Raw genomic sequence first — 13,714 nt, 5'->3', positions numbered from 1 at the left:
GCCATCGAACTGAAAATGTCACTTACCCAGTGTACATCTGTTCGTGGCATCAGTCGCAGTAGATTCGCATGTGCCCACCCGCCTCCCCGGGAGCCTGTAGCAGTTTGGAAGTTACCTTAAATTATTTATATATGTATCATCTCAACCTTAAATAGGTGCATACTTAGTCACTCCATTGCATGGGCACTATTAATACAATTCAACTCCTACCTCACCCTCTGCGGGGAAAAACAATCGAAGATGGAGTCGACGCCCATGCGCAATGGAGACAAAAGGAGGAGTCACTCGGTCCCGTGACTCGAAAGACTTCTTCGAAGAAAAACAACTTGTAACACTCCGGCCCAACACCAGATGGCGAGCTATTGCAGAACATGCGAATCTACTGCGACTGATGCCACGAACAGATGTACACTGGGTAAGTGACATTTTCATTATCTGAGATTCTACGTAACCTGCTGATTCTTTACATCGCTTGTTTCGTTCTTTGCTTCTGATTGGCTAGCCAAGGGATCTTGCTGAAAAAGCAACTTTTTCTTACAAGGTAAAATTATTATTATTATTATTTTTTGCATCATCTTACGTTGTGGTTAGGCCTCTCTCAAGCAGGATATGTTAGTAGAACAGATATTCCTTCATCGGCAGATCAGTGGCCTTCAGACGGTTACGTGTGTCCCCTGGGGGGACGTGGAGGGATGCCACGGGGGTGCCATGCACTGACCAGAAGGAACATTTAGTCTGTCCCTGCGGAACCACAACAAACATGCCACTGAAAAACAGTGCTGTGACTTACTGCAAGAAAACAGAGTAGTCTTGGGCTAGCGGTTTTTAAAATGAGGCTTCCCAATGCCTCACCCTGTGAATACATTTAAGGTGATGGGTCTCTAAATAGTATGTGGCTGATAATGTATTTGAATGCACATTTAAAGGATAACTTAACATAAATACAATGTTCGGGCTATTAAAAATGCTCAGAGATGCCTTATGCCTTGTGCAACGCCTTCAGCCACTCCTTGTAGCTAGTACTCCCCCTGAGGGCCTCCCACCTACCCCCTCGGGGCAGGGATGGAAGGGAATTAGTATTTTTGTGAAATTGGCACAAGGGGAGCAACCCCTTGAGCAAGGGTCGCTCCCCTGGGGGGCAATTATTTATGAGGCCTTTTCTGCGCCCCCCTCTATATTAATTAGGCAGTTCTGCCCCGGGGGGGGGGGGGGAGGGGGGCGAAAGCCACTATGCACCAGGTATACTTTTTTTATTTTTTATTTAAGAGGTGGGGAGCGACCCCTTAGGAAAGGGTCACTACCCTGTGGGGCAAATTCTTTTTAGGCAATTTCTACCCCCTTGAGGGCAGATTGGCCTATTTCTATTAGGCCAATCTGCCCTGGGGAGGAGAAACCACTTAGGGATTGGTGTGTGTTTAGGTTGGGGGGCAGCCCCTTGGGCAAGGGTCGCTCCCCATGGGGGCACATTACTGTTGGCCTTTTTTGCCCCCCCTTGGGGGCAGATCGGCCTCGGGGGGGGGGGCAGAAAGCCCAGCAGAGACCAGGGAAGATTTTTTTTCTTTCTTCAAAAAAAGAGGGTGAGGGATATGGCAATACCCCTACCCCAAATAAATGGAGACAAAGTTGTTCTGCCCACCGGTGGGTAGATGGGGCAATTACCCCCGATGGAAAGCTGGGAAGATGGTGATTTTAGCACTGCAAACCCTTTTGTTGATGCCATTATCAGGGGGAAAAACGCACCTTTTTCTGCAGCCCTTTTTTTCCCATTAAAAAAAAAACAAGAATCGCTGTATTTTGGCTAATTTCATGGTCCGCTCCAGGGAAACCCACAAACTATGGGTACCTCTAGAATCCCTAGGATGTTTGGGGGGTGGGAAGGATGCAAATTTGGCGTGGGTAGCTTATGTGGAAAAAAAGTTGAGGGCCTAAGTGCGAATTGCCCCAAATAGCCCAAAAGAAGGCCTGCCACCTGAGGGGGGAAAGGCCTGGCAGTGAAGGGGTTAAATGCCATTGTTTTATTTCATTTTGTTACCTTTTTTTTTTTTTTTTTTTTTTTTTTTTTTAAGATCAGCATTTTTTTTGTTTTAATAGTGCCGACGCCAGACTCTAACCTGGTTCTCCAGTCCCAAAGTCGGCAGCTCTGTATGTTACACCACATCGCTAACTTACAACAAGCGCTTTTTACAAGTGCCTGCTCCTTTAACAGAGGAATCATGTCATCCACTCCTTGACATTTTCTTGGTACTCTTGTGCTGAAAGTATTCTGTGCCTGGTGTAATGTCAAGACATTCTGTTATAAATAAATTACTTCCCAAGCGTTGAAACAGATGCTCGGTCACCACTGACGAGAGCAAGGAATGAGACTGTAGTTACCACAAAGCCTGAGTTCATATCGAACCAAAAGGCATTAACAAGCAAGGGCATATAAAAGTGCAAAAGCTTCCTTTCTGTTTGAAGCGTTTTCCGTGGAATGAGAATCACAGCTCTGTAGACTCGTATTCAGCCCTTGCACCCAGAGGATAGCATGGTCCCCACCCTAGCCCAACATATGGTGGACATGTTGCTGAAACTTCGGCGCGGAGCCTCTGATTGCAAAGTTGGGTGTCTGGTGCTGCTATTGTCTTCTGCGGATGTCTAGGCTGTTTCCTTCTATGCTAGGATATATGAAAGCCTTCTGATGGGGGCAGCAAACAATGTTAGAACTGAGCTGTGTCCTGACCGGCTGATCCTGCAGTCGGACCCTCAATGTCGGAGCTGTGATGGGGGAAGCCAGTGATTCGTTTATTAAGGATGGAGTATATGCCTGGCAGTGCAAACACAACCCTGTTCTTTACAGCGCTTACACCTACAGACATGCGGTATAAAGAGCTCCTTAACACATGGCTTAGTGATTAGAACATTGACCATAGAGGAAGAGGTGACTTGCCCGTACATTCACAAGTAATTTCTAGCGGCTAGAAGGAGCTTATAAACTTACAACCACATTATATCTTCGAGTTTGATTTGTGGATGTACGAAACATGTTAAAAAGAAATTTACAGAGCGACTTATGTTGCACTTTTATCATTTCTAGGTGCTGAATGTGTACATTTACTGTTAGGCACCTCCAGGTGGGTCTCTCCATGGCACTTAGGGCTGTAACTTTGTCCGTGCACTGCCCACTTTGTTCCAGTTGATGTATGCCGTGTGCGTGAACGGGCTTGCATTTTGTACAGCACAGCTAAGTTCCTTTCAGCTGCACCCTGGGGACTGTCAGGCCTCTCCTCTGCCCAAGTACACTGTAAGATGCACTTATATACACATCTTACCACTCCATATACACTAATTGTTAATATACAGAGTCAAGTTTCATGAGCCCTTGTACCTGAAATGTCCGATTATGTTCTCACAGAGGTAGATATCTCCTGTACAGTTGTCCCCCTGCATAGGTTAAATGTCAGCACTTCTGTGTACACTTGTGTCTATCTGATAGATGCCATTCTGTGCATCAGGTGTTCATTGTACACTGAACAATTTCTAAGGCAGATATATTCATGAACAGACACTTTCTTAATACCTAAACATCTCAATGTATGGTACATATCGTCCTGTACAGTCAAGCTAGATGTCTTGCTGTACATTGATGGAGGTAAATGTCTCCCAGTATACTGACCTGTACTCGCTAGAAGTCCGAGTCAGAGGCCCCCTTGTACGCTGGCCCTGGCAGATCTCCCAGTGCACCGCTAGATGCCTTCATACATGTCACTCGGTGCTTCTATGTACACTATTGAAGTTTGAAGGTGCAGTGAAGTGGGGTGTTCCCTTGGGCATTAGACACTCTCCTATGCATTAATACCAGTGGTGTTTCCATGTACAAAAGGTGCAACAGATGTCCCTTGGGACACGGGATGAGACCGATGTTTGTGGCAATATTTTCATTTTTTGCTGCAAATAGAGGAAGAAGGTAAATGGAAGTGTTTTAGTTATATGCAGGGCCACTGGAATTATGTAGCAGAGAGGACCAAATTATGTGGCAGGGTTGACCTATTTATGTAGCGCGAAAAGTCCAGTTATGCATTTACATTGCCAATAGCTCTAACCCACGCATATGCGCGACCTATTGCATTGCAAATGCATGTTCTTTTTAGTTACTAATCCAAGTTGGAGGGGACTGCCAAAGCAACATAAGAGAGGGCTTGAAAGCAGCAGTGGGCATGGCTACAGGGAACACAAAGGCAACGGGGAAGGGTGGGAGCAAAAGCAACACAGGGTTAGGGAAAGCAACATACAGGGTGTGGGTTGGTGGGTGGGGCAAAGTAGAGAGGCACATGGTGAGCAAAGAGAAAAGGGAGCCGGGAGAAGTAGTTGGACAATAAAGATCAACACTGAGGGTAGAGGGAAATTGTACACGAGAGATGGCTCACAAACATGCACTCTAATAGAAAAAAGTAGTGCTTGAAAAGCAAGCACAAGGCGAAAGTGATGTTAGCCATTCAAAGAGATTGTGAAGATGCAGTGCACCATGCAAGTTACAAACATAGAATTGACAACCTGAGGCGTGAATACCTAGTAGTCAAATGAGAGTGGTAAGGAAAGCCGGCCAGTTGTAAGCAACGGGTGATCTCCAAGCCCCTCTGTGGCAAGCTACAATATTCCCCGCAACAGGCAGCACATGCACTGTCTAGTAGACCTGGCCTAAAAAGATGCCTGGGTACACATCGAAGGCTGGTCTCAGGACAATAAGAGTTTGCTCCTACTATCTCTTTGCATACTTTGTACTCCCCAGATCTCTTTTTCTTTGACTAGAACTAGGCTAAATAAAAGCATTAAAATTACATATTCCTGGATTCTGACACCCCTCCCAGTATCTTACTGTTAGACGGGGGGCATTGGTAAAAGTGTGCGCACCTGAACGTTTGTTTTTTCTTTTTTCTATGGAAGACATTAAGATATTTCTCTGCCTTTCTTGCGTGTGAACTGTTCAGGCGCATAAACAGTATTAACATATGTCATCTTATTCAGGAGACAGGTGCATCCTTTATTATGTAAATGAAAAAACCCGCAAGTTATTGTGTTTGTAGTCCGCTTCCTCTGTCGCTTATTCCCCATTGCTCGCATTTGTCTATGAAGTCATGTCTTATGGTTTCTCTCTTGCTCTTACCCTCTTGCATGTCTGTGCCTATGGCCTTTATATATTTGCTATATCCATTTCTGATCTCCTTTGCAATGGTCTCTCGTCTACTCTGTGTCTTACGTCTCTCTCACCACCGCTGTCACTTAAAGGACTTTTTCTTTCTTGTGTGACTTTCTGTTCTTGAGTCTCTGTTTTAGCATCTGGCTATAGATCAATCCAGTGCTCGACATATCATGGATGGTTATTTTGCAATTTACTTTATATTGTGTCTTTTGCTCTGTGGGTACATAGTTCCTATAGTTGTTTTGTTTTGCATAGTCACTTGCATGGAATTGATTAGAATAATGGGGTCATCCTTGTCCTTCTGAGTGCATATCATAGGCATGCATTTGCTACAATTGCCTCTGTTCTCTCCAACTTACCTGTGTGAATTTGATTACTCTGATGTCTCAGATTTTTCCTTTATTTCTCTGCAGATTCTTATTTCTCATCCATGTGTCTCTAATATTTCTGTTTCTCACTTTTGTACCTGATTTCTCAATCTTTTACCCTGTGACTTGAATCTCTGGCTCACAAATCTATTCCTTAAAGCTATTTGCTGCTCTAACATGTGAATTAGATGTTCCATCTGAAACATTGGTCCTTCTCCTGCCTCACCCAGGCATTCATTGAGAGCTGGAAGGGGGGGGGGCTGCTGAGCTGTGACTCGTAAGAAGAGCTCATTCCTTCCTCCTCATCCACTTTCCATCACAAACCACTGACCCTGCATTTTATAACTAGGGAAAGTGGGAAGTGACAGTTCCTTGAGGCAGCCCTACCACACTCCTTCCACAGAGACAAAACTGAAGATCTGGAGCTTGAAGGAGGGCTTGGAGAGCATGAAACCTTCCTCCAACTCTAAGCTTCCTGTCGTAGGAGGAAGTAAAGATCTTCTGGTTAGCAATTAGGAAGGAGCAGAAAAGTCCACCAGCAATGTAAAGAGTCCTCAGGTTCCATAGAATCACTTAGTGGGTTTGCTACCTTTTTCTTGTAGGTCTGTTTGGGGGGGGGTGGAGAATAGTTGGAGCTGAGCACCTCTTCCTCCCCAGAAACAAAGCTAGATTTGGGAGGTGTGGACTGTAGGGCAGCTGGGAGGAAGTCAAACCTCCAGGCATTTCCTTTTTACCCCCACCACAGTCCTGAATAGAGTTACGGAACATCTATGGGGTCAGGCATCGCCCTACTTATGTGGCTATTAAAAGTCATTTAATGTAATATAAACTGCCTGTAAGGAAATGCCTCCTTGGCATGGTTACCCCCTGACTTTTTGCCTTTGCTGATGCTATGTTTTGAATTGAAAGTGTGCTGAGGCCTGCTAACCAGGCCCCAGCACCAGTGTTCTTTCCCTAACCTGTACTTTTGTATCCACAATTGGCACACCCTGGCATCCAGATAAGTCCCTTGTAAATGGTACCCCTGGTACCAAGGGCCCTGATGCCAAGGAAGGTCTCTAAGGGCTGCAGCATGTCTTATGCCACCCTGGAGACCCCTCACTCAGCACAGACACACTGCTTGCCAGCTTGTGTGTGCTGGTGAGAACAAAACGAGTAAGTCGACATGGCACTCCCCTCAGGGTGCCATGCCAGCCTCTCACTGCCTATGCAGGTGTAGATAAGTCACCCCTCTAGTAGGCCTTACAGCCCTAAGGCAGGGTGCACTATACCATAGGTGAGAGCACCAGTGCATGAGCACTGTGCCCCTACAGTGTCTAAGCAATACCTTAGACATTGTAAGTGCAGGGTAGCCATAAGAGTATATGGTCTGGGAGTCTGTTTTACACAAACTCCACAGCACCATAATGGCTACACTGAAAACTGGGAAGTTTGGTATCAAACTTCTCAGCACAATAAATGCACACTGATGCCAGTGTACATTTTATTGTAAAATACACCCCAGAGGGCACCTTAGAGGTGCCCCCTGAAACTTAACCGACTATCTGTGTAGGCTGACTGGTTCCAGCAGCCTGCCACACTAGAGACATGTTGCTGGCCCCATGGGGAGAGTGCCTTTGTCACTCTGAGGCCAGTAACAAAGCCTGCACTGGGTGGAGATGCTAACACCTCCCCCAGGCAGGAGCTGTCACACCTGGCGGTGAGCCTCAAAGGCTCACCCCTTTGTGCCAGCACCGCAGGACACTCCAGCTAGTGGAGTTGCCCGCCCCCTCCGGCCACGGCCCCCACTTTTGGCGGCAAGGCCGGAGAAAATAATGAGAATAACAAGGAGGAGTCCCTGGCCAGTCAGGACAGCCCCTAAGGTGTCCTGAGCTGAAGTGACTCTAACTTTTAGAAATCCTCCATCTTGCAGATGGAGGATTCCCCAATAGGATTAGGGATGTGACCCCTCCCCTTGGGAGGAGGCACAAAGAGGGTGTACCCACCCTCAGGGCTAATAGCCATTGGCTACTAACCCCCCAGACCTAAACACGCCCTTAAATTTAGTATTTAAGGGCTACCCTGAACCTAAAACTTTAGATTCCTGAAACTACAAGAAGAAGACTACTGAGCTGAAAAACCCCTGCAGAGGAAGAACAGAAGACACCAACTGCTTTGGCCCCAGACTTACCGGCCTGTCTCCTGCCTTCCAAAGAAACCTGCTCCAGCGACGCTTTCCAAGGGACCAGCGACCTCTGAATCCTCTGAGGACTGCCCTGCTTCAAGAAAGACACGAAACTCCCGAGGACAGCGGCACTGCTCCAAAAGAACTGCAACTTTGTTTCAAGGAGCAGATTTAAAGACCCCTGCAACTCCCCGCAAGAAGCGTGAGACTTGCAACACTACACCCGGCGACCCCGACTCGACTGGTGGAGAACCAACACCTCAGGGAGGACCCTCCGGCGACTCCGAGACCGCGAGTAACCAAAGTTGTCCCCCCTGAGCCCCCACAGCGACGCCTGCAGAGGGAATCCCGAGGCTCCCCCTGACCGCGACTGCCTGAACTCCATTTCCCGACGGCTGGAAAAGACCCTGCACCCGCAGCCCCCAGCACCTAAAGGAACGGAACTCCTGTGCAGGAGTGACCCCCAGGAGGCCCTCTCCCTTGTCCAGGTGGTGGCTACCCCGAGGAGCCCCCCCCCTTGCCAGCCTGCAACGCTGAAGAGATCCCTTGATCTCTCATTGAAAACCCGACGCGTGTTTGCACACTGCACCCGGCCGCCCCCGCGCTGCTGAGGGTGTACTTTTTGTGCTGACTTGTGTCCCCCCCGGTGCCCTACAAAACCCCCCTGGTCTGCCCTCCGAAGACGCGGGTACTTACCTGCTGGCAGACTGGAACCGGGGCACCCCCTTCTCTCCATTGAAGCCTATGTGTTTTGGGCACCTCTTTGACCTCTTCACCTGACCGGCCCTGAGCTGCTGGTGTGGTAACTTTGGGGTTGCTCTGAACCCCCAACGGTGGGCTACCTTGGACCAAAAACTGAAACCTGTAAGTGACTTACTTACCTGTGAAACCTAACAATACTTTCCTCCCCCAGGAACTGTGAAAATTGCACTGTGTCCACTTTTAAAACAGCTTATTGTGTTTTATGTAAAAATTATATATGCTACTGTAATTATTCAAAGTTCCTAAAGTACTTACCTGCAATACCTTTCAAATGAGATATTACATGTAGAATTTGAACCTGTGGTTCTTAAAATAAACTAAGAAAAGATATTTTTCTATAACAAAACCTATTGGCTGGATTTGTCTCTGAGTGTGTGTTCCTCATTTATTGCCTGTGTGTATGTACAACAAATGCTTAACACTACTCCTTTGATAAGCCTACTGCTCGACCACACTACCACAAAATAGAGGATTAGTATTATCTCTTTTTGCCACTATTTTACCTCTAAGGGGAACCCTTGGACTCTGTGCATACTATTCCTTACTTTGAAATAGTGCATACAGAGCCAACTTCCTACACTGCCCTATATTGGTGTGTTTTCACACAGCCAATCATGTTTATTGAGCAGTGAGGCCAATTAAACAAGAAATGTTGTGCACAGCAATAAAAGATTGGTACATGGGGCTGTATTCCTTTGTGTGGATTACATAAGGGGGAGCGATAGCTGGTTTGGAGGGTGGTGTGTGAAGTTGAAAAAAAGAGAAATGCTGAACTATTAAATTATGCATACATGAAACCCCCCCACTGCTCAATATGTTGAAGGGGCAGTAGTGTACATGGGTGCAGTTGTTAGGCGACCATTAGAGAAGGCCAAAATGTTTGAGGTTTAAGGAATGTTAGTTTTGTTCTGCTTCTCTTCCCTATATCAACTTCTGTCTTTGAGCTCTTGGTCTGTAAAGAGTTGACCATCATCCATAATTGAATATCTGCTAATAATTGTGAGAAAGTAGCCTCTTTCTAGCCTTGTTACCCCCACTTTTGGCCTGTTTGTGAGTGTATGTCAGGGTATTTTCACTGTCTCACTGGGATCCTGCTAGCCAGGGCCCAGTGCTCATAGTGAAAACCCTATGTTTTCAGTATGTTTGTTATGTGTCACTGGGACCCTGCTAGCCAGGACCCCAGTGCTCATAAGGTTGTGGCCTATATGTATGTGTTCCCTGTGTGATGCCTAACTGTCTCACTGAGGCTCTGCTAACCAGAACCTCAGTGGTTATGCGCTCTCATTTCTTTCAAATTGTCACGAACAGGCTAGTGACCAATTTTACCAATTTACATTGGCTTACTGGAACACCCTTATAATTCCCTAGTATATGGTACTGAGGTACCCAGGGTATTGGGGTTCCAGGAGATCCCTATGGGCTGCAGCATTTCTTTTGCCACCCATAGGGAGCTCTGACAATTCTTACACAGGCCTGCCACTGCAGCCTGAGTGAAATAACATCCACGTTATTTCACAGCCATTTTACACTGCACTTAAGTAACTTATAAGTCACCTATATGTCTAACCTTTACCTGGTAAAGGTTAGGTGCAAAGTTACTTAGTGTGAGGGCACCCTGGCACTAGCCAAGGTGCCCCCACATTGTTCAGGGCCAATTCCCCGGACTTTGTGAGTGAGGGGACACCATTACACGCGTGCACTACATATAGGTCACTACCTATATGTAGCTTCACAATGGTCACTCTGAATATGGCCATGTAACATGTCCATCCTGGCATAGTTGGCACAATCCCATGATCCCAGTGGTCTGTAGCACAGACCCTGGTACTGCCAAACTGCCCTTCCTGGGGTTTCACTGCAGCTGCTGCCAACCCCTCAGACAGGCATCTGCCCTCCTGGGGTCCAGCCAGGCCTGGCCCAGGATGGCAGAACAAAGGACTTCCTCTGAGAGAGGGTGTTACACCCTCTCCCTTTGGAAAATGGTGTGAAGGCAGGGGAGGAGTAGCCTCCCCCAGCCTCTGGAAATGCTTTCTTGGGCACAGATGTGCCCAATTCTGCATAAGCCAGTCTACACCGGTTCAGGGGACCCCTTAGCCCTGCTCTGGCGCGAAACTGGACAAAGGAAAGGGGAGTGACCACTCCCCTGACCTGCACCTCCCCTGGGAGGTGTCCAGAGCTCCTCCAGTGTGCCCCAGACCTCTGCCATCTTGGAAACAGAGGTGCTGCTGGCACACTGGACTGCTCTGAGTGGCCAGTGCCACCAGGTGACGTCCGAGACTCCTTCTGATGGGCTCCTTCAGGTGTTGCTAGCCTATCCTCTCTCCTAGGTAGCCAAACCCTCTTTTCTGGCTATTTAGGGTCTCTGTCTCTGGGGAAACTTTAGATAACGAATGCAAGAGCTCAGCCGAGTTCCTCTGCATCTCTCTCTTCACCTTCTGCCAAGGAATCGACTGCTGACCGCGCTGGAAGCCTGCAAACCTGCAACATAGTAGCAAAGACGACTACTGCAACTCTGTAACGCTGATCCTGCCGCCTTCTCGACTGTTTTCCTGGTGGTGCATGCTGTGGGGGTAGTCTGCCTCCTCTCTGCACTAGAAGCTCTGAAGAAATCTCCCGTGGGTCGACGGAATCTTCCCCCTGCAACCGCAGGCACCAAAAAGCTGCATTACCGGTCCCTTGGGTCTCCTCTCAGCACGACGAGCGAGGTCCCTCGAATCCAGCAACTCTGTCCAAGTGACTCCCACAGTCCAGTGACTCTTCAGTCCAAGTTTGGTGGAGGTAAGTCCTTGCCTCACCTCGCTAGACTGCATTGCTGGGAACCGCGACTTTTGCAACTACTCCGGCCCCTGTGCACTTCCGGCGGAAATCCTTTGTGCACAGCCAAGCCTGGGTCCACGGCACTCTAACCTGCATTGCACAACTTTCTAAGTTGGTCTCCGGCGACGTGGGACTCCTTTGTGTAACTTCGGGTGAGCACCGTTTCACACATCCTCGTAGTGCCTGTTTCTGGCACTTCTCCGGGTGCTACCTGCTGCTAAGAGGGCTCCTTGTCTTGCTCGACGTCCCCTCTACCTCCTGGTCCAATTTGCGACCTCCTGGTCCCTCCTGGGCCACAGCAGCGTCCAAAAACGCTAACCGCACGATTTGCAGCTAGCAAGGCTTGTTGGCGTTCTTTCGGCGGGAAAACACTTCTGCACGACTCTCCACGGCAAGAGGGATCCGTCCACCAAAGGGGAAGTCTCTAGCCCTTTTCGTTCCTGCAGAAACCTCAGCTTCTTCTGTCCAGTAGAAGCTTCTTTGCACCCACAGCTGGCATTTCCTGGGCATATGCCCATCTCCGACTTGCTTGTGACTTTTGGACTTGGTCCCCTTGTTCCACAGGTACCCTAGATTGGAAATCCACAGTTGTTGCATTGCTGGTTTGTGTCTTTCCTGCATTATTCCTCTAACACAACTTTTTTATCCTTAGGGGAACTTTAGTGCACTTTGCACTCACTTTTCAGGGTCTTGGGGAGGGTTATTTTTCTAACTCTCACTATTTTCTTATAGTCCCAGCGACCCTTTACAAGGTCACATAGGTTTGGGGTCCATTCGTGGTTCGCATTCCACTTTTGGAGTATATCGTTTGTGTTGCCCCTATCCCTATGTGTCCCCATTGCATCCTATTGTAACTATACATTGTTTGCACTGTTTTCTAAGACTATACTGCATATTTTTGGTATTGTGTATATATATCTTGTGTATATTTCCTATCCTCTCACTGAGGGTACACTCTGAGATACTTTGGCATATTGTCATAAAAATAAAGTACCTTTATTTTTAGTATAACTGTGTATTGTGTTTTCTTATGATATTGTGCATATGACACTAAGTGGTACTGTAGTAGCTTCACACGTCTCCTAGTTCAGCCTAAGCTGCTCTGCTAAGCTACCATTATCTATCAGCCTAAGCTGCTAGACACCCTATACACTAATAAGGAATAACTGGGCCTGGTGCAAGGTGCAAGTACCCCTTGGTACTCACTAAAAGCCAGTCCAGCCTCCTACAATAATTTCCCTATATGTCTGCAAGGGCGTAAATCGTCAGATAATTTGATAGACTTGAACGTTCTCTACTCATTGAGTGGACACCTGAGCGCTCGTCAAGAGTTGGCAAGGTGCCACAAGATGAATGTTAACAAGCATTGTGCAACTTATTTTTAAATCTGAACTGACATCCGTTTTGAAAGGCTTTTTAGTCAATTCTCTTCATTCTACACATCGTTGGCTTAGTTTCTGCACGGATCAGTGCATTGAGGTGTACGCCTCTGCCTTGACTTGATTGGACTCCTTCCTGTACCTGGACCCCGTTCACATCTTGTTACTCCAGATTTGTCTGCTGCAATTAGTACCTTTAGTTTATTGCCCTTTGTCTATTGTAAATGACCCAACACTCTGTGGTAATGTATTTTATATACCTGGGGTAATGTATATGCCTTGTAGGCTAGAAACCCACAGCTGACTCTAGGGACCTGAAGAACTACAGACCCATCTCTCTGCTTCCTTTCCCAGCCAAGGTAACGGAGAAAGCCATGAACCAGCAACTCACTGAGTTCCTCGAGAAACACTGATCCTAGACCCTTCCCAGTCCGGATTCATAAGCAACGACAGCACCGAAACTGCACGCTTAGCAGCCACTGATGACGTACGCATCATACTGGACCGAGGAGGCACTGCCGCACTCATCTTCTCGATCTCTCGGCTGCATTTGACACCATTTCCCACTCCACCCTCTGCGACAGACTGCACGACACCGGCATACGAGAGAAAGCCCTGACCGGGATCAGGTCCTTCCTCACCAGAAGAACAGAGGGTCAGACTACCACCGTTCAGATCAGAACTTAAAGACACTTGCTGTGGAGTGTCCCAAGGATCCTCACTCATCCCAACGCCATTCAACTTCTACATGGCCCACTTGCTAAGATCACCAAACAGAAGCTAAACATAGCCTTCTACACCGACAACATCCAACTGATCCTCTCCTTATCCGAGGGCTCTGCGTAAGCCAAGAAGAATTTCCACAACAGAATGAGAGCAGCTGCCGCCTGGATGGAGGCCAGCTGCCTCAAGCTCAATTCGGACAAGACAGAGATCCTCGCTATCGGGTCAACCCCTTCTGCCTGCAACGACTCCTGGTGACCCACCCGTCTGGGTAATGCCCCCACCCCCACAGACCATGCGTGCAACCTGGGCATCATACTGGACT

General features: G+C 47.7%; 1 protein-coding gene across 2 annotated transcripts in view; it reads left to right on the top strand.

Moving 5' to 3' along the window:
- The window catches only part of PRADC1 (protease associated domain containing 1), a 37,789-nt gene that overhangs the window by 16,207 nt on the left and 7,868 nt on the right, over nucleotides 1-13,714 (top strand). The window lies entirely within an intron of this gene.

This window comes from Pleurodeles waltl, chromosome 1_2 (genome assembly GCF_031143425.1).
Source record: "Pleurodeles waltl isolate 20211129_DDA chromosome 1_2, aPleWal1.hap1.20221129, whole genome shotgun sequence".
NCBI classification, from domain to species: domain Eukaryota; kingdom Metazoa; phylum Chordata; class Amphibia; order Caudata; family Salamandridae; genus Pleurodeles; species Pleurodeles waltl.
Note: the sequence above shows the minus strand (reverse complement) of the source record. Positions and strands in the feature narration are given on the sequence as shown.